This window comes from Pleurodeles waltl, chromosome 7, assembly GCF_031143425.1.
Source record: "Pleurodeles waltl isolate 20211129_DDA chromosome 7, aPleWal1.hap1.20221129, whole genome shotgun sequence".
In the NCBI taxonomy this organism is placed as follows: Eukaryota; Metazoa; Chordata; class Amphibia; order Caudata; family Salamandridae; genus Pleurodeles; species Pleurodeles waltl.
In genome coordinates, this window is record NC_090446.1 from 461,897,556 (window position 1) to 461,918,040 (window position 20,485).

Genomic DNA, 20,485 nt, shown 5'->3' on the forward strand with positions numbered 1-20,485 from the left:
CAGTGACCCTTGCCTAAGGTGTCACTGCCCAAATACTTCAATAAAAAAAATCCCTGGTTGTCTAGTGGCTTTCGATCTGCCCCCGGGGGGGGGCGAAACAGGATTTATTACTGCCCCCCTGGGGTGCGACCCTTGCCCAAGGGGTCGCTCCCCAAATTAATACTAAAAATAAATCCTTGCTGCCTAGTGGGTATTCCTGCTCCACGATCGCGTGCCCCGCCCGCGATCGTGGAGCAGAAATCCATTGAAAACAGGCAGGGGGGAAAGGAAAAACTTTCCTTTCCCCCTGTGTCTGTTTTCCCCCCCAAAACCCATAAAAAGAGAAGGACTTACCAGAAATAGGTCCTCTCTTCTCAACGCGCTGGAAGTAAATGGCTTCCACTGCGTCCTCGGCAGCTTCCGATGACATCGGATGTCTGTGAGGGTGCTGACGTCATCAGATTGCGGAGGGGTGGGGGGGTCAGGGTGGAAGGGGAAGCGATTCCCCTTCCATCCCCGACTGAGGGGTGTGGGCGGGAAGCCCACAGGGCCCGTGGGCCGGTTGCAGGACTAGCTGGTCTCATCCCAGGCACACGGGAACCTTGTGCCTGGACGAGACCAGCTCACCCCAGGCACGCTGGGGGTTAATCGTGTAAATTGTGTAATTGTTTTAAAATGTTTAAATATATGTAAATATTTTATGTTAATAATGTTTATAATAGGAGTATAACATTTTTTATAAATGGATAGGGTTATTCAAATATGTAATGTGTTTGAAGTGAAGTATTTTCCCTTCTGTTGCTTAGACTGGAGTGGGAGTAGTCAATTTAACACCTCCAAAATTCAACAATTTCTCTACTGTTACGCGGACTGGTGTGGAAATAGTAAATTTTACTTTTCTGGGGTTCGACACTTTCCATAAAGTAGCACAGTCTGCAGTGGGAATAGTAAATGTTATCCCTCTGAAGTCCAACACTTTCCCTACTAATGTGCTGTTTGGAATGGGAATAGTAAATCTAACCTCTCCGAAGTCCAACACATTCCATACTGTTGTGCTATTTGGAGTGGTAATAGTAAATTTAACCACTCTAAAGACCAATACTTTCCCTAGTGTTGTGCTGACTGCTGAGGGAATAGTAAATGTTCACACTTCAAAGTTCAAAGCTTTCCCTATTGTTGCAGAGACTCGGATATGAATAGTAAAGTTTACCCCTCCGAAGTCCAACACTTTGTCTACTATTGCGTTGTTTGTACTGGGAATAGTAAACTGAACACCACCAAAATCTAATGCTCTTGCTCTGTTGCTTAGACTGGAGTAGAAATAGTAATTTTTACCCCTTCAAATTCCAACACTTTATCTACTGTTGCATACACTGGAGTAGGAATACTAAATCTTAGCCCTCCAAAGTACACCGCTTTCCAGACTGGAGCAGAAATAGTAAAACTTACCCCTGTAAAATCCAAAACTTTCCCTGCTGTTTCAAAGACTGGAGTCAAAGTTGTAAATGTACCCCCTTCAAAGGCAAACAATTTCCCTATTGTTGCACTATTTGGAGCAGGAATATTAAATCAAACCTGTTTGAAGTCCAACACTCTCCCTACTGCTGTGCTGTTTGGAGTGGGAATAATAAATGTTACCCCTCCAAAGTCCTATCACTACCGTTGCCTAAACTGGAGTGGGAATAGTACGTGCAATATTGCCAGAGTCTAATACTTTTCCTGGTATTGATTAAATACATGTTTTATTATTATTTGTTTATTTTTTAATAAGATATTATTTGTTTGTATTTGTATTTTTTTATATTTGTATATTTTATATAAATGTCTTTTTAATATTTTTTTTCTTATTTGATTTATTTGGTACTTTAGTTACTGTTTTGTAATTGAATTGCTAATATTTTTTGTGGCTAATTTAAATATATATAGACCTGGGGACTGCTGCCTCCTGGGGGCTACAAGTAAAGAGAATACGGGGAGGCCACCTGGCCCCCCAGCAGCCCTGGGGACCCCCACATCCATGGGGCTTCAAGTAAGTGTAATGCAGGTGTCCGTCTGGCCCTCTCTTCAGTCCTGGGGACTGCCACCTCCCTGGGGCTACTACTAAAGAGAATGCAGGGTGTTCACCCAGCCGCACCGGGGACCATGACCTCCCCAGGGCTACAACTAAAGGGACTGATGGAGGTCACCCAGCCCTCGCAGCTCCGTGGACTGCCAGTTCCCCAGGATACATTGTTTAATAAAATAGGGAGGGGGTGCCCCCCGCAGCCCCAGGGGCCGCCACCTCCCCAGCGTTCATTTTAAATAAAAAGGGGATTTGTTGCGACCGTCCCAACCCCGGGGACCTTCACCTCCCCACGGCTATTTACTTTGGAAGGGGGCTGCATGGCACCCCTTGAGGAGCCACAGATGGCTCTAGTGACTGCCATTCCCTGGCCAGCTTCTGCTATGTCCTGGGTTTGACCACCCCTGGCACATAGATATATGCTTTGACAGCTCCTGCCAAGTCAGAGCAAACACTCTGCTCACAGTGAGGGAGAGCTGTCAAACAGGTTTCCTCTATGTCCCTGCCTGGGAGATGCTTTCAGGGAAACAGAGGAATCTTTTGCTGTCACAGAGAGGGAGGTGCATGTTTAGCAGCTCCCTCTCTGTGACAGCAATGCAGCGTCCCACGGGATGTGGGGAGCGAGCTGGAACCATGGAAGCCTTCAGCATTCCCCTGCGGTCCCCAAAACTTTGACTGGGTGCCCTCGGAGCATGCCTGTATCCGGGGCATGGAGTGCCCAGGACTGAGAGCGGGCAGGAAAAGGGGGCTGCGCAACCACCCTCGTAAAAAAAAAAAAGTTTAGGCCTGGTCCCAGGGAATGGGGCCCCCAGGGGCCAAGTGGATCTGCGGCTAACTTCCATTTTGCATGGCCAAAGGCCGTGTGCAGCATGGACTTAGGTGGTTAGGGGTGCTGGCCGCAGGGAGTGGCTGCACGGCAGGCCAGCTGCCAACCCACCATGCACTATCGAAGGCTGTTGGCAGTGCAAAGCTGTACCATGTGGGGTTAGGTGGTTATAGGGGTTGGCTGCAGGGCCTGGTCACAGACGATGCCCTGCAGCCATCTGCCACTGTGGTGGTGGTTGGATTAACATATCGTATTGAAAATTACTTTACGCTAAAACAAATGTAGAAATCACTGCAACAAACAAAGATTACAGGAACGTTATAGTTAGGAAATAGAATTACAGAAAAACATAGAAATTCACTTAAAAACCAAAGGTTACATGGATGTTATAATTAGGTTTACATTTTAAACGTACTAAACCATAGGAATTCACCTGTTATCGTCAGAGCTATCTCAAGTAGCTCTAACTCATGCCCTAAGGTAACTATACTCGCGGTGTCACCATGCACTGCTAATTACCACACATACTACATCTCTCATGACAACTTTCATAACAAAATTTATACTATCAATGTAACATTTGCAGTAAACTTATTTAGCAAAAAGCTATGATATTTTGATATGAAAAAATAATCTCCCAACATCGAGGCTTAATATTCATCTAACAAACAAAGAGGCAACGTGATGTTCATAAAATCATATGTAATATCCTCAAATAGTATCATACAAGCGAAAGACGGCAAGGGAAGCCATTTCCAACCCATAAAGTGTCTTGCAAATGTAAGCGCACAAACAATATGTATAGAACAGTAGAATGACAATTGCATAAATGATTTTACCAAATAACGTTCATGGTGAAGATCCAACAGGTCACACACATCATTGAAAAGGTTCTAAAATCATTCATATGGTGAAAGAAACGCATAAATGACAGTATCAATATATCCCAAATGTATTTTTTAATGAGTGAGTGGGCAAATATATCCAACCAGAGAAGCCAGTTGAGAAACTGTAGACACCCATAATATAGGGTGAGCATGAAAAATAGCCTGATACATACCCTCAACCCAAGTGGGCAATGCATGTTATGCCCATAGTATAAAAACACAGCATATACTGTATAAATCAGTAAACATCTATCCAGTATAATGGGGAAAATAATGATCCACTATTTCAAAGAGGAAAAATTGCTTCCCAGCGAGGCAGTCAGCCATGAAACAAATTACTTAAAAAATAAATGTTACAAACAATGTGAATGGCAAGCGTTAGTACATCCTAAAGAATTAATAGAAAGGCACATGTTAGTGTCACAAATTACTATGCATCAAAAATATTTAAAATATTAGGAAAAAAGGTGAGAGAAGAAAAAAGAAAAAATAACACAATTATACAATAGGAATAATGCAACAGTATATGCTCCATAATGCCCCAGTAGGCAAGTTCACATTCAAGAACTAATGGAAAACAAATCACATGGACCAAATTATATCTTGTTCATAAAATCACATCTCTCATCGGCCATAAACCAAAACTAAAAATAATATAGTGTACGGGGGGTACGCTCCACCCAAACCCCGGGGACCACCTCCTCCCCAGGTTTAAAATCTAAAGATGGCTCTGGAGACCGCCACCCCTCAGGGCTTGATTCTGCTACCTCCTGAGGTGCCCACCCTCAGGAGGTAACTGTTTGCTTTTGCTTGGTGGGAGCTGACAGCAAAGCAAACATAACCCCACTTTCTGCAAGCGGGAGCGGTTTAACAGCTCCCGCTTGCAGAAAGCAGAGCTTTCATCTGTTTCCCTGCACACAAATATTTGTGCAGGGAAAGAAATGAAAACAGTGCTCCCACAATCAGGGATCTGCTCTTTAAAGCAGCTCTCCGCTTGCAGGAGCAATGCAGACTCCTGCACAAGTCGGGAGCCAGCTGGGACCGCGGGGGACTTGAGGTTCCCCCTGCGGTCCCCATAGGCTATTGTGAGTGCCCTCTGCACCCTTTGAAATATGACCGGGCCCCTGGGGAGGGGGTCCCTGGGCCAAAATCAGCCTAGGGAGGGGGCCACATCCCCCTCTCCCTTTTGGAAAAAGTATTTGGCCCTGCTGAGGTGGTGGTACCTGGGGCCAGGGGGGTCCTTGTGGCCCCCCTTATAAATATTTTAATAGTAACCCTGGGGAGGTGGTGATCCCCAGGGCCTGGGGGGACTAAGTGCAGACCCCCCACATAATTATCAAATGTCACCCTGGGGAGGTGGTTGTCCCCAGGGTCTGGGGGGTCTGAATGCCCAACCAAATATTATATTAAATGCTGTCCGAGGGAGCTAGTGGTCCCTGGAACATGGGGGTGGGGGGGTTCTGTAGGGCCTCCCTATTTGTTTTATTGTGACACCCTGGGGAGGTGGTGTCCCTGGGTCTCGGGGGCATGCGCCCCGCGGATGAAGGGCCATATTCACAAAGTTAAACTTAGATCAAAACTCTAAGTTTAGTCTGAAATTCTAACTATACTTGTAGTAAAGTTAGTCTTTTGATTTAAGTTTAGACTTTTGGTCTAAGTTTAGACTAAAAGTCTTAACCTAGACCAAAAGTCTAAATTGAAGTGAAAGCAGTAAAGGTGTATCCAGCCTAGTAGAGCACTACATTGCCCTGGTGCTGGATTTGAAGAAGCACAGAAGTGATTAAGTCTGAAGGTAAAACCTGAATTCCTGCTGTGTTCTTCTCAGAGCTTCTTGTGCCAAAACCGGCCCCTTCAATGGGAGCTTTACATTAACACATTTGACTTCAGGGTTCCTTGCTAGGTTAAGTCTTGGAAAATCCCCACTGGAGGGCTTTACCTTCCAAAAACGTAAAGTAGGTCAGAAGCTAACACATTTATCTAGGGTGACTTGCTTTGTAAATCAAACCTCCACACCATCATGGTTGGTCTGAAATTGCTACATAAAAGGCCAGGTCTTCCCTGGACCGTAAACACACATCCTGAGACAGGGTTTCGGGATATCAGCCCTCACCAGCCAGGCTAGCTTGAATACAGTGGCACAGTGAGCAAGGGACCCACGTCTGAGCATACCCTGCCCACTTAATGGCAACTTTAGCTACACAAAAGGATGAGGGACGGAGTGCTGAAACTTTTCAAGCACTCACACCGAGTCACAGATCTGGGTTGAATCCATTGTTTTTTTGCTCAATATGCCACCCCAGTTTGGACCCAGCCATAGATAAATCAGTCTTGACCCTGCTCCCCATGGGAACAGTCCAGCCTTAACTGCCAGACCAGGTCTTCCAAGGGTCAAGACTGAATTGCACATGCCTGGGTCAAACTGGGGTGGCGTGGTGGGCAAAGAAACAATGGATTACATCCAGATCTTTGTGACCGGGGTGAATGTTTGCATTGTTCAGCATTCTGTCTGTCGTCTGTTCTTTTTGCTTTTGTCATGCTAAGTGGTCTGAAATTGCACCTCGGCTCCAGTCAACCATATACTGAGAATTTACAGTAAGGCTTAACTTTTTCTAGGTTCTTTTTGTCTTAAAACCTTAAATATTTTTGGTTCTCCTTATTAGATTTCTTTTGTGCAATATACCTATATCTATTTTTCTAAATTGTTTGATAATTTTAATGTGTTGTCTTTATTTTCCTTGTTTTTAAACTGTTGAACTGCTTGAACTTAGCATTCATTTCTCTTTGGAATTGCCTGCTGCTTGTGCCACAGCTACAAGGGTTGAGTAGAGCCTTTACTGATACTTCTGTTGAGACCTAACAACGATGAGCTAATTAAGGGCCTGATTTGGAGTTTGGTGGACAGGTTATTCCATCACAAATGTGAAGGCTATCCAGTATGCCTTGGTACGAGTGCTGTATATTTAAGTGCTCTTGCAATAAGGCTGATAGGAAATCTGTCATGTTTGAGATGGAGTATCCCATCTGCTATACTCTAAATTAGACCCTAAACTGAGAAGATGTGCCTTTTTAAAGAGAGTTGAAGATATTTGATGTCTTTTCTACAATAGTATGCTAGGATTTGAACTGCATACGTTTGACAAATAGGGTAATGAATTAAGACATTCTAATGCATGAAAGCTTTTTAAGTTGATATTGTGCTTATGTGTGTTAAGGAATATTGTGAAGTGCTATTGAATCCATATTTGTGCCAAAAACAATAAATTCTGGAAGCGTGGGCTCACATAAAAAAATAGGCTGACAGAGTTGTCTGTGAGGAAATTGAGACCCTGAGCCGCTGGGTACGAGAGTGAATCACACTTCCAGGGTTATGTGAATTTGCTCCGACTCTCTGGGTAGCACATTAGTGAAAGTCATATAGACTGTGAGAAGCAACAACTTTTTCTTTCACAATGCAGGCAGCATTTGTCTGAAATATAAAGGGTGAACAGAGATAGTCCTCTGTGTGTAGGGGCAGTGAGTGATGCACAAACCAGCATGGGGATGTCTGGAGTGTCCTTTGGACCCCATTTCCTCTTTGGAAGGGTCAGCTTCTGGGACGCTTGAACTGTTTCCCTCAGTGCCCATGTCATACTGCAGTACATATGAAAAGGCAAAGTGCTTCCCTCATTTACATGGGTCCACACATGCAAATGAGGGAATACCATTAAGATAGCGCAGGCACTTTAGGTGAACCGGTGCTATCTGTATTACAGTCACAGTCCAATCCGTAATACTACGGTGCCTGAGGATGAAGAAAACATGCACATACCTTTCTTATATTTGAAAGGAGCCACACTCAGACCCCATTGAATGAGGTCCAAAAAGCCCAGGTTCTTGACCTCCAGGGGGGTTTAAGACACTGTGCCTCATTTTGAGTTTGGTGGGTGGTGGAGGCTGCCCGCCAAACTCTTTCGAACAGGAAACCTCTACTCCAGTTTTCTGCTGTTGACCCTATTATGTGTTTCCACTGGCCTAGCGGAATACCCACTACTACATTGACGCCGGGTCGTAATCAAGCCAGCTGCAATGTAGGGGTGCGTTGGGTGCTCAGCACCTGTCGCGCTTTTCACAGCCCGTAATTTGGGCAGAGAAAAGAGCAACTGGGCTGTCCATGGGGCCCCCTGCACTTCTCATGACAAGGTCGGACCGCCATGCAAAGGCTGGCAAAAATGCAGGTCATAATTCGAAGGGCAGCGCTGCTTGCAGTGATGACCTGGAGGAAGAAGACCGCCAGACTCACGGCGGCGGTCCAAATTCCACCGCAAGTCTGGTGGTCCATTGTCTGCCAGACTCGTAATGAGGCCCTGAGTCCATTCCTTGAGGGATAAAATGCAGTTCAGATTCTTTTCCACCTGAAGGCTGTTACTCAGCTCGATTTCAGATGGGGTCGAGAAATACTGCTCTGATTGTGCCCTTGTTAAGGGCACCGCACTTAAAACAAGAAGCAGCAAAGTGTTGTCACATTTTTGCATGGCTCTGTGGAAAACCTTTTAATTTCACGAAGCTGTTCAATGCTAAGCTTTCCACACCATATTGTGAAAATATTGGCATTTACATTTTAACATGCAACGTGTAAACTTGCAGAGGGAAATTCTGCATAGTTTTACAGTGGGAGAATACACATTTGTAGGCAAAATGTCTGTATGCATTTAACTTCACGCTATGTTAGATTAGACAACAAATGATCATAAAGCCTGAGCAAGATAATTGTGCAAAATGGAGAAAAGCTTTGCGTGGCCAACAAATGGTGAAAAGCAGGTCAATAGGTCTCGCTCTTTTGAACAGGTAATGGGAAATACAATAGTTCTGGCTGCTTGATATGGGGCGTGTTCGGTAACAGTAGGTGACTTTGTGTACATTCGATTGGGCTCCAATATGTAAACTGTCAGTAGGGCCCCTATGTTGAGCAGACTGCATTTGCAGAGTTGAGCAGTATTCTAAAAAAAGTTATAAAATGAAGTCATAAGATGAAGTTTGCATTGTAAGATGTGGATTTGAAAGGCAATATATTGCATTGTAGATAGGTTTGACAATGTCTTTACTTTGTGAAGAAAAAGCATTAAATCCTACCACATGTTTTCATGAAAGCAAAGTAAAACAAATGTACACACAAAAGCAATTAGTTAATATCCTAAGCCTGTTGAGAAAATAAACAGGAAGCACTTCCTGAACAAAAAAAGCCCAAGACTGCAATTACACTGGCACTATGTCACTAAACTAAATACAGCAAAAAATACAAATGGACTGCGAATTACAAGCTACACATCATTTTAATTTTGTCTCTAAGGTCAAAGGAGACAACTACTTGAGTACATTTAAAAGAAACAGCGTCAGCATAAATGGCATACCATAATCATCCACTAAAATCGTGGCATTGATGGTCATGCCGTCCAAGCAATGGCAAACCATACCAAGCATTGGCAAAGCCAGTAGGTCTGGCATTGACTGAAAGCCTTCTGACAATTCTTGTTTTGTCAAGGATTTAGCAAACCTTTATTGTTTGGGAATATGCCAGGCCCACATCAATCTAAAAAAATTGATACAGACAAAAAAGGTTTGTTGGTGTAAAAAAACACATATTTCCGCAGTAGTGCCTGGCACTGAAGAGAACTACATTGTTTGTGGATGTGTTCCAAGTGAAAGGACAACATCCTGTATTGCTTGAGCCAATGGTTGAAGTGGACTGATACATTTCCCCTTAGTGCACATTGGAGTGGGTGGAAGAGAACAACACCAACAACACCAACCACAGACTAATGGATAAAGTCTGGCTGAAACCCCTATAAGTATGTTGTGCACATACATTTAGTAAAATTAGTAGGCCTTTGCTTACACATACCTAAAAAGTCAATTGGTCTGGCATTGACTGCAAGAAGAAAGAAAGAAAGAAAGAAAGAAAGAAAGAAAGAAAGAAAGAAAGAAAAAAATCCAGGTGGTTTAGGAATATAGGTGGTCATTACAACATTGGCGGTAAATGCCGCTTACCGCCGTGCAGAAGACCGCCAACACACCGCCGCGGCCGCGGAAATCCGCCACAGCTAGTATGACCCACAGCTCGGAATCCGCCAAAATTCAGACACCCACACAAGTCCGCTACACCAAAGGTCAGTGATAAACTGTCGATAACAAAACCTCTACCGTCACGCCAACAGAAATACGCCCACACTATCACGACACACAAATCCACACGGCGGTCCTTCAACTGCAGTATTCCATTGGCGGTACACACCGAAGAGCTCAAAATACACACACGTTTACAAAACACAGCCACATTGGACAATTCAAAATACACACACCTGATACACATACACACACCACTCCCACACACCCATTACAATATAAAACACACACCCACATCACCCACAAACTCCTACGACCACAATTACAGAGAGAAGGCCAGAGAGAGACACCACAAACAACTACCAAGCATCCACAGGCACACAATACCATCACCCACATAACTTCCACGCACCTTACACAACACACCACTACATATCACCCCACTTATCACTACACACACCACCCCACACATCTCCCACACCACCCCATGGCACGGCAAAGACACCCCAGGTTCTCTGAGGAGAAGATCAGGGTCATGGTGGAGGAAATCGTCCAGGTAGGGCCACAGCAATTCGGATCACAGGTGCAGCACACCTCCATAGCTAGGAAGATGGAGTTATGGCGCAGAATAGTAGACAGGGTTAACACAGTGGGACAGCACCCAAGAAATAGGGATGACATCAGGAAGAGGTGGAACGACCTACGGGGAAAGGTGCGTTCCATGGTCTCAAGACACCACCTTGCGGTTCAGCGGACTGGCGGCAGACCCCCACCTCCTCCCCCACAACTAACAACATGGGAGGAGCAGGTCTTGGCGATTCGGCATCCTGAGGGCTCGCAGGAGTAGATGGAGGAATGGACTCTGGTAAGTCAAATCTTAACTATTAAATCTCCCACCCTACCTGCATGCCATCACATACCCCACCCTCACCCTCACCCCCATCACTCCATCTCCTCATAAATGTCCCACCATCACAAACCACACATCATAACACCAAGCCCTGCATGCAACAACAAAGCAAGGACACCCATCACCAAAGCATGACCATTGCACATACCCATACACCCCCCTAAACCACCATCACACAAGGTCCCACACAGGAATGCAAGCACTGGGGTACACGGTCACCCACCTATTGCACACCATAGCACACACAGATGTAATAAACATACTTTTATACCCCTGCAGGACCCCTACCCAACGTCACCGGACAGGAGGGTCCACACATGTCCACACCACCAACAGAAAAGGCCCACAGTGATGACAGCAGCTCTGTCCAACTGGATCTAGATGACAAACCCAGTCCTTCAGGGACCTCGGGACAGTCGGTTCCCCTGACACAGTCACAGGACGCTACAGAGCTTCCCCCCTCTGGAAACACCAGCACAGCACCCACCCAGCGGGCCCATACCTCTGTCCCCAGGACACGTCAATCAGCAGTGTGTCCACCACTACAGGGAACCCAGGCTAACCCACCACCCCAGCAACAAAAGGGACCTGGGGGCAGTGGTAGTTGGCACACGGTCCAGGGGACGGAGGCCCAGGAACACAGGGGAACTGGGAGGGCTGCTGTGCGACAGGGGGAGGACATGCCAAGGGAACCCACTCTCCCCAAGGCCCTCTGCAACATCATCGGAGCCTACCACCACTCCCCGGAGACGATGGCAACGGTACTGGGCAAGTTTCAAGAGACCCAGCGCCTGCAGGAGGAACAGTATTTGGGCTTTAGGGAGGAACTCAGATCCATCAATTCCACCCTGGGCACCATTGTAGGGGTGCTGAAGGAAGTACTCAACACCAGAAGGGACACTGTGGCACAACAAGGGGCCCCTGACACCAGCCTGGACGATGAACTGCCCACCACCTCCACCAGCGCTAGTGGACAGGAGGCACCGCCACAGGACCACCACACCAGCACCCCACCCACTGCAGAGGGAGAACCACCCCGCAAACAGTCCCTGAGATTCAGGACAAAGACAGAGAACGATGCCAAGACCCCCGCCAAGAAATGAGACCACCCTGAATGTCATCCTTCTGTCTCACTTTGTCACCCTGTCCATCCTCAAACTGCCCCAGCTCCACTTCCTATGCCCATTTGGGCAATGCACCTGTGAGACTAATAGACTGGACAATGCCATGGACATTCCTCCACCATCACCCCTCACCATTTTACAACCCCCTCCAATATTGAGCACTTAAATGAACACCCTTGAAGCACAAAACAATCTGGAGTCAGTCTGTGATTTCGAAATAGTGTATTAGCAATTATAGTGTAAAAATGCTCTTTCGAATTTAATGTCAACATACCTATGTCACACAGCTCTAGTCCATGAGGAAACAAAGCAGATGTCACACTGTGGGTCCCACATCTGTGAAATCGTAAGGGAAAGTGACAACTCAGTGACCATACACTGGGTGAAAACGACAGACAGTAGAGAGGTAGTAGTGTTAAAGTACATGTAGTAGGCAGGTTTGTATTCTTACCTGTGTCTCACTGGAAATATTGCAGGATCACAGAGGTCCTGTTGTCGATGTCCTCTTCTTCTGCTTCCTCGTCTTCACTGTCCACAGGCTCCACAGCTGCAACAACACCGCCATCAGGACCATCCTCCTGCAGAAAAGGCACCTGTCATCGCAAAGCTACATTGTGAAGCATACAGCAGGCCACGATGATCTGGCACACCTTCTTTGGTGAGTAGAATAGGGATCCACCTGTCATATGGAGGCATCTGAACCTGGCCTTCAGGAGGCCGAAGGTCCGCTCTATTATCTGCCAAGTTCGCCAATGGGCCTCATTGTAGCGTTCCTCTGCCCTTGTCCTGGGATTCCTCACTGGGGTCAGTAGCCATGACAGGTTGGGGTAACCAGAGTCACCTGCAAATGTCAAGGGACAACTATTAGACACACACTAACTCTTAGGGACATCCCGAGACCTAGACACCTAGTCACACTGTATTAGGTCCATGTCCTCACCTAATAGCCACACACGGTGCCTCTGGAGTTGCCCCATCACATAAGGGATGCTGCTATTCCGCAGGATGTAAGCATCATGCACTGAGCCAGGGAATTTGGCATTAACATGGGAGATGTACTGGTCGGCCAAACACACCATCTGCACATTCATAGAATGATAACTCTTCCGGTTTCTGCACACCTGTTCACTCCTGCGGGGGGGAGTACCAAAGCCACATGTATCCCATCAATGGCACCTATGATGTTGGGGATATGTCCCAGGGCATAGAAGTCACCTTTCACTGTAGGCAAATCCTCCACCTGAGGGAAAACGATGTAGCTCTGCATGTGTTTCAGCAGGGCAGACAACACTCTGGACAACACGTTGGAAAACATAGGCTGGGACATCCCTGATCCTATGGCCACTGTAGTTTGCAAAGACCCACTTGCTAGGAAATGGAGTACTGACAGCACCAGCACTAGAGGGGGGATTCCTGTGGGATGGCGGATACCTGACATCAGGTCTGGCTCCAGCTGGGCACACAGTTCCAGGATTGTGGCACGATCAAACCTGTAGGTGATGATCACATATCTTTCCTCCATTGTCGACAGGTCCACCAGCGGTCTGTACACCGGAGGATGCCGCCATCTCCTCACATGTCCCAGCGGACGGTGCCTATGAAGGACAACAGCGAGCACAGAGTCAACCAACTCAGAGGTACGTACCCACAGCTTACACAGAACACAAATCATAATCCGAAATTTGGCCTGTATGAGTGTTGAGGCAAGGCCTAGGTATGTGTGACGCAGTGAAAAATTAAGCCATGTGGGCCCCTGAAATGGCGGCTGCCTGACCTGTAAAGTGGAACAATGGGATGTGAGGTAACTGCGCTGGAGTTGTACACCATTGCGGTAGGCGGTCGAAGACCGCGGTGCAATTCTGCATTGGTTAACATTGGCCACTATGGGTCCCAGGACCCAATGACGATGTACGCCGGCAGTGATGATACCCACTGCCGCGGACGTGACCGCCTTTTTCTATCTGTGCAATTACTCGATACCTGATCTTCGACAGGAGAGGACCTATACTGCAAGTGCTGCTGTGACCTCGGTCTGGAAGAGACAATGGTTCGTGCGTCTGGGGAAAGGACCCCTGCCTTCACATCGGAGGAGTTGGAGAAACTCGTGGATGGGGTCCTCCCCCAGTACACGCTACTCTACGGTCCTCCAGACAAACAGGTAAGTACACTGGGAGCATGCTGTATGGGCTATGCCTGTGTGGAGTGGGGTGGATTAAAGATGGGTGGGGGAGATTGAGGCGTGCATGAAACGACTGTGAATGCAGGGCGAGTGTGCTAGCTAGGTCCCCTTGTTCTGGCAGACCCTGTGGCACCCCACCCCACCTGTGTACAGTGCCAAGTACACCTAGTCAGGCTCCTGTGTCATCCATGTGTGCAGATGTCGGCCATAGCCTTGTAGGCCATGTCCCAGGGATGTCCCAGGGATTGAACAGTGGAGCCCAAGTGTGCAGCGTAGTGCAGGGGGCTTCTGTGTCTGTCGTGTCTGCCAACGGTAGCAGTAATGCATGCACTCAACATGTCTTTCTTCTGTTCTCCCCCCCCTTTTTGTGGTCTCCCTGTTCTTGTGTGCATTAGCATCATCAGGCGGAGGAGCAGTGGCACCGGAGCAGGAGGGAGCTGCATCCCACATGGCCCTGGAGGGCGAGACAACGGACTTGGAGTTCACTAGTGGGATGGAGGGCGAGGGGAGCTCCACGGCGGGGACAGGAGCTGACACCAGTGACGAGGAGTCGTCCTCTGATGGGAGCTCCCTTGTGTTGGTGGCAACACCTGTGTCCCCCGCATCTACAGGTACAGCCGCCATCCCCCCACCAGCACCGCCCTCCCAGCAGCCCCTCAGCCTTTGCCCTGTGCCCGCTCACCCAGGAGGGTGGGCATCACCTTCGCCCCAGGCACCTCAGCCCCTGCCCCAGTCACCCCTGCTGCCTTCAGTGAGTAGGCCATTGACCTCCTCAGGTCCCTCACTGTTGGGCAGTCTACCATTTTGAAGGCCATCCAGGGTGTAGAAAGGCAGTTGCAACAAACAAATGCATTCCTGGAGGGCATTCATTCTGGTCAGGCGGCCCTTCAGCGAGCTTTTCAGACTCTGGCCTCAGCACTGATGGCAGCCATTGTCCCTGCCTCTAGCCCCCCCCAACTTCCTCCACCCAGACCCAATCCCTTGTACCTCAGCCTATCCCAAGCACACCTTCAGACCAGCATGCACACACGTCAACACACAAGGGAAGCTCTGGCAAACATAAGCACCACACATCCCACAGGCACTCACGCAAGAATCACACACATGCAGACACACCAACATCCACTGCCTCCACTGTGTCCCCCTCCTCGTCGTCTCCCTCCTCCCTCCCAGTCTCGTCTACACTCACACCTGCATGCACTACATCTACAGCCACTACTTCCATCACCAGCACACCCACCACCACACCCCGATCACGTGCAGTCACCTCCCCCACTGCCATTCACACGTCCCCTGTGTCCTCTCCCAGTGTGTCTGTGACGCCACCTCCCAAGATACACAAACGCAGGCACACACCCACCCACCCAACAGCCATCCACCTCACGACAGCCTCCAGCACATGCACCTTCTCCCAAAGTCACCAAACGAACACCTCCTACAACCACAACCTCTTCCTCCACTCCCAAACCCCCTCCAGCTACCCATCCCATTGTTCCCAAGAAACCTTTCCTGTCCAACCTTGACCTCTTTCCCTCACCTCCCCCACCCCGTCTGTCTCCTAGGGCCCGACTCTCCAGGTCCCAACCTAGCACCTCAGCCACAACATCTTCGGGACCAGTGGTGCCTGTAGTCACCGGAATCGAGTGCACCGGCCACCAGGGCAGCCAGTGTGGCACAGAGCCACAGCACGGACAGTCCCCCACTTGTGAAGCATCAAAAGTTGGCCAGTGCCCGGCGGGAGCGGGGGAAGACTCCAGCCACCAAAGCCGCTCCCAGGGGCACAGGTGGGAGTGTGGAGTCAGCTGCAACACCTTCCAAGGTGGGGAAGGGCCACAAGAAAGTCAGCAAGTCTGGGAAGAGCAGCACAGTGGAGAAGACCGCCATCATCCCCGCTGCCCAAGAGGCCACCGCCAGCACCAGCCCAGATGCCCAGGAGGCGACTGCCACCATCCCCGCTGCCCAGGAGGCCACCGCCAGCACCAGCTGCCCAGGAGGCCACCAGCCCTGCTGCCCAGGAGGCCACTGCCACCAGCCCTGCTGCCCAGGAGGCCACCATCGCTGCTGCCCAGGAGGCCACCGCCACCAGCCATGCTGCCCAGGAGGCCACTGCCACCAGCCCTGCTGCCCAGACGGCCACCGCCACCAGCCCTGCTGCCCAGGAGGCCACCGCCATCATCCCCGCTGCCCAGGAGGCCACCGCCACCAGCCCTGCTGCCCACGAGGCCACCACCATCATCCCTGCTGCCCAGGAGGCCACCAGCCCTGCTGCCCAGGATACCAGAACCAGCCCAGCTGCCAGGAGGCGACCGCCATCATTCCAGCTGCCCAGGAGGCCACCGCCACCAGCCCTGCTGCCCAGGAGGCCAACACCACCAGCCCAGCTGGACAGGAGGCCACCACCAGCACCAGCCCTGCTGGGCCAGACAGGACCGCCAGCACCAGCCCCGCTGGGCCATGAAGGACCACCAGCACCAGCCCCGCTGAGCCATGAAGGACCGTCAGCACCAGCCCCGCTGAGCCATGAAGGACCGCCATCACCAGCCCCGCTGGGCCAGACAGGACCGCCAGCACCAGCCCCACTGGGCCAGACAGGACCGCCAGCAGCTGAATCACTGCAAAGGATCCCGCCGCCACAAGCACCGCTGAACAGGGCACCGCCGCCACAAGCACCGCTGGCCCATGAGCGCCAAGGGCACTGACGCTACTGAGTCCGTCACGAGCAGGATGAAGCACTCTGGGCACCAAGCCCCCTCCAGAACCAGTGGAGTATCACATCCACTACCTCTGTCCTTGGCAGGATGAAGCTCTCTGGGCACAAAGCCCCCTCCAGAACCAGTGGAGTATCACATCCAGTACCTCTGTCCTTGGCAGGATGAAGCACTCTTGGCACAAAGCCCCCTCCAGAACCAGTGGAGAAAGGCATCCACTTGTGAGAGTGTGGCTTTGCACTCCCCAGGATGGAACAGTGGGCAAACCACCCACTGTAAAGACTTGAGAGACTGTGGCTTTGCACTCCCCAGGATGGAACAGTGGGCAAACCACCCACTGTAGAGACTTGAGAGACTGTGGCTTTGCACTCCCCAGGATTGAACAGTGGGCAAACCACCCACTGTAGAGACTTGAGAGACTGTGGCTTTGCACTCCCCAGGATGCAGCCGTGGGCAACCCACCCACTGTAGAGACTTGAGAGACTGGGGCTTTGCACTCCCCAGGATGGAACAGTGGGCAACCCACCCACTGTACAGACTTGAGAGACTGTGGCTTTGCACTCCCCAGGATGGAACAGTGGGCATGTGGCCCCCTCCTGGATTTGGCATCGTGCATTAAACCGGCTGAGGTGCCCCCCTTTCCCTTCCCCCTGAGGTGCCTGTTTTATTGCTATCTGATGCCCCTGTAGTGTTCTCTCCGTCATGTTCAGGGATTGAGTGTGGGCCTCGCTCATACCATGTGGGCTCAGTGTTCCACAGACTTCAATGGAGCACTAGCTGGACTAATATTCTTGGTGTACATTTTGTTTATAGTGTATATATATATTTTTGCGTCCTGGATTTTAATATATTACAATGGATACACTCATTTTCTTTGGTATTTGCATTCTTCCGGGGGGGTTGAGGAGTATAACTGTAATGTATCATGCTGTATTAGTGTGTGTGTTGTCGTGGGTGAGGGTGGGGGTGTTGCATATTGCATGTGTGTCCCTGTTTTTCCCTCCCTGTGTCGCAGGTGCAGTACTCACTGTTGTCTTCGCCGCCGGCGTTCGTGCTCCTGGTAGAGGAGCAAGAAGATAAGGGCTGGCGGGATCTGGAGCTCGGGTTCCATGGCGTCCGGATTCCTCGTGGGGTGAGGTGAGCGTTTTCCCTTCGAAGTCCTGTTTCTGCCGTGTTTTTGTCTGTGGTGAATCCGCCCCGGAAAAGGTGGCAGATTGGTAGGTTGTGATACTGTGGGCGGTACATTGTGCTCCGCTTGTCTGTTGGCGGTGACTGCCAAGCTGTTTGTTTGTAACACCGTGGCGGTCTGAATGTTAAAGTGGCTGTCTTTGTCGTGATTCAAATTTTTTTCCGCTAGCCTGTTTGCTGTTTTACCGCCGCTTTAACACCGACCGCCAGGGTTGTAATGACCACCATGATACATGCAACTTTGTACAAGGAGATTAATTCAGAGCCCATTCCAAATGAAAAACATGACTTTTCTCTTTCTTTCCATTGTATGGAGGGGCTCCATCCATACACCATATCAGGGAACACAGATATATTATTTGTCAGGTCTTTCAGAGGGCAACACCTAGAGTCCACTTCAGGAGGCACACAAATAAAATAAAGGCTCTTCTCCCAACATCAACATGAAGTAGGACAAAAATCTGGCTTAATGTTTGAAAAATTATAATTGTTAAGCTACAAATTAAGGTCCCTACACACAGATGGGAGTTTTGGTGAACAGGCATTGTGTGAAGGCAGTGTATTTTTTTTTATTGGAAGGGGCTCTGTTGAAGAGGTGGATTTTGGATTTTATGACTTTTCCAAACTAACTTAGGTGAGTGTGATCAGTAAGTTTTGTGATTCAGTTACGCTGTACAAATAGATTTTCAGTGCATGGAGGCATTTTATGTCAGCTGGTTGTGAATTTCTTTTGTGGGGGTGTTAGGTCTGCAACCTTTCATCAAATGACTGCTGAATGAGGGTTCATCAGGGGTGCAAGGGTCCCTGTCAAAATGTATTATATATCCTGATTTAGGTCCAATCTGGTGCATTCTCCCATTTTCCATATGCCTCTATATGAAAGATTGTTGGATTTCTTTAGGAAAGAGGGTCTATATGGTGGTTGGATCTTATGAGGTTTCACCAACAACCTATGTGATTGGAATCATTGTGAGAGGACAAGCCAGCCTGGTAGAACAAGAACCAGTAGAAATGGAAGAAAAAGAGAGCAAGTGATACCTAAAGACATCCTTACCTTTCCCCATGAATGGTGAGATAGTGTGGTCCATGATGTGCTTTGGCATCAGGGTGTAATTGACCATGGGATTTGACTTCATCACTTGGAAAGATGTAAGGTGGACAATCTTCTCCAGGACTTCCTTGCTGACATCCTTCTCCAAGAATCTCAGAATCCTCTGGATCTCATGCCTTGGGTCCAGTGGGGTAGGAACAAAAGATCAAAAGATGGCTTTCGGGGAAACAAAGTGAGACTTGGGGGGGTTATTAAACATGACATAGGGACCAATGTGTTGACTAGGAGCACGCCACCAGCCTCACCTCTTTCAGGTCTTCATAGAAGAGGTTGAGAATGCGAGAATCCTTTTGTTTCTCCCACCATCCCTTCACGTGGTCGTACCAGGAGCCAAAGATAACTGTGTGAAACCAAAGGCAGAGCATAAGATAGAAAAAGAGACGCTGAAGCAACAAAAGCAACCTTACAAAGCAATGCTTTGTGGCAACTGCTTGTCAAACATTTCTATTTGAGTTATATAGTTTTTGATGCATTTATGATCTGTTTTTCCATTGGAGAACGTAATGTTCTATTCCAAAATATTGTTGTTTAACTTGGGGACTGACTGTACAGATCTCCTTTTCCTCAACAATATCTTTATTTCCTGTGTTAACTATATTTGGCTTCCTTCACAACTTAGAAGGCTCAGCATCATCTCAACATGCTAGCACAACAAAAAGAATCAGACATGCTTACGACGATGTCAGCTTAGATCACAGGGTATGTATAACAATACATCAATATTAGAGATATGCAGAGCTATGGGAGGCCATGAGGGGGAAGAGTAATCTGACAAAGAATAAGTGAATGTATGGGAAGAGAGAAAAGTGAACTGGGTAAAGTTCCAAGAGAGTAAGATGAGGCAAGAGGAAGATATGAAGTCAGGAGGAGGTCAGTAGAAAGGATGTAAGAAAGTGCCTAGTAACCACCACTTTCGCAATTGCAAGGAGACGGATAAGTAAGGAAAACTACATAATACCACTTAAAGACAAGTCGTAATATTAGGTATCAATGTAACGTAGCAATATAGATCTATTAACATTTGAATGCAATTTCATTTGTCTTCTTTAAACTCAGTTTGTAGTCTTTCATAGGATGACTTCCTGTTTTTAAACCATTACTACATAGCGCTTCGACGCCTCCTCAGTGGTAGTGTTGGAGTGTGTCTTCTAAAAGCAATATTAACATGAAAAGCTTGCAACATATTGTGTAATGAAGCTGCATAGAAAATGTATTAACGTAGAAAATAATGCACATGTTGAAATGTGTCCACGGGGAGTGGCTACCAATGTATACGAAGACTAATGAAAGTTTTTAATGCTGAATTAATTATGTACTAATGTTTGAATTTATATTAGCGTATACTAATTAGAGTCATGTATTAGGAGTTCGCTCATTAATCATTAGGCCTTAGCTTAGCAAGGGTCTGGGCC

At 48.3% G+C, this 20,485-nt stretch overlaps 1 pseudogene; it reads right to left on the reverse strand.

The window, feature by feature from the left end:
• LOC138246895 (sulfotransferase 1 family member D1-like) overlaps nt 1-20,485 on the reverse strand; it is a 428,858-nt pseudogene that overhangs the window by 317,754 nt on the left and 90,619 nt on the right.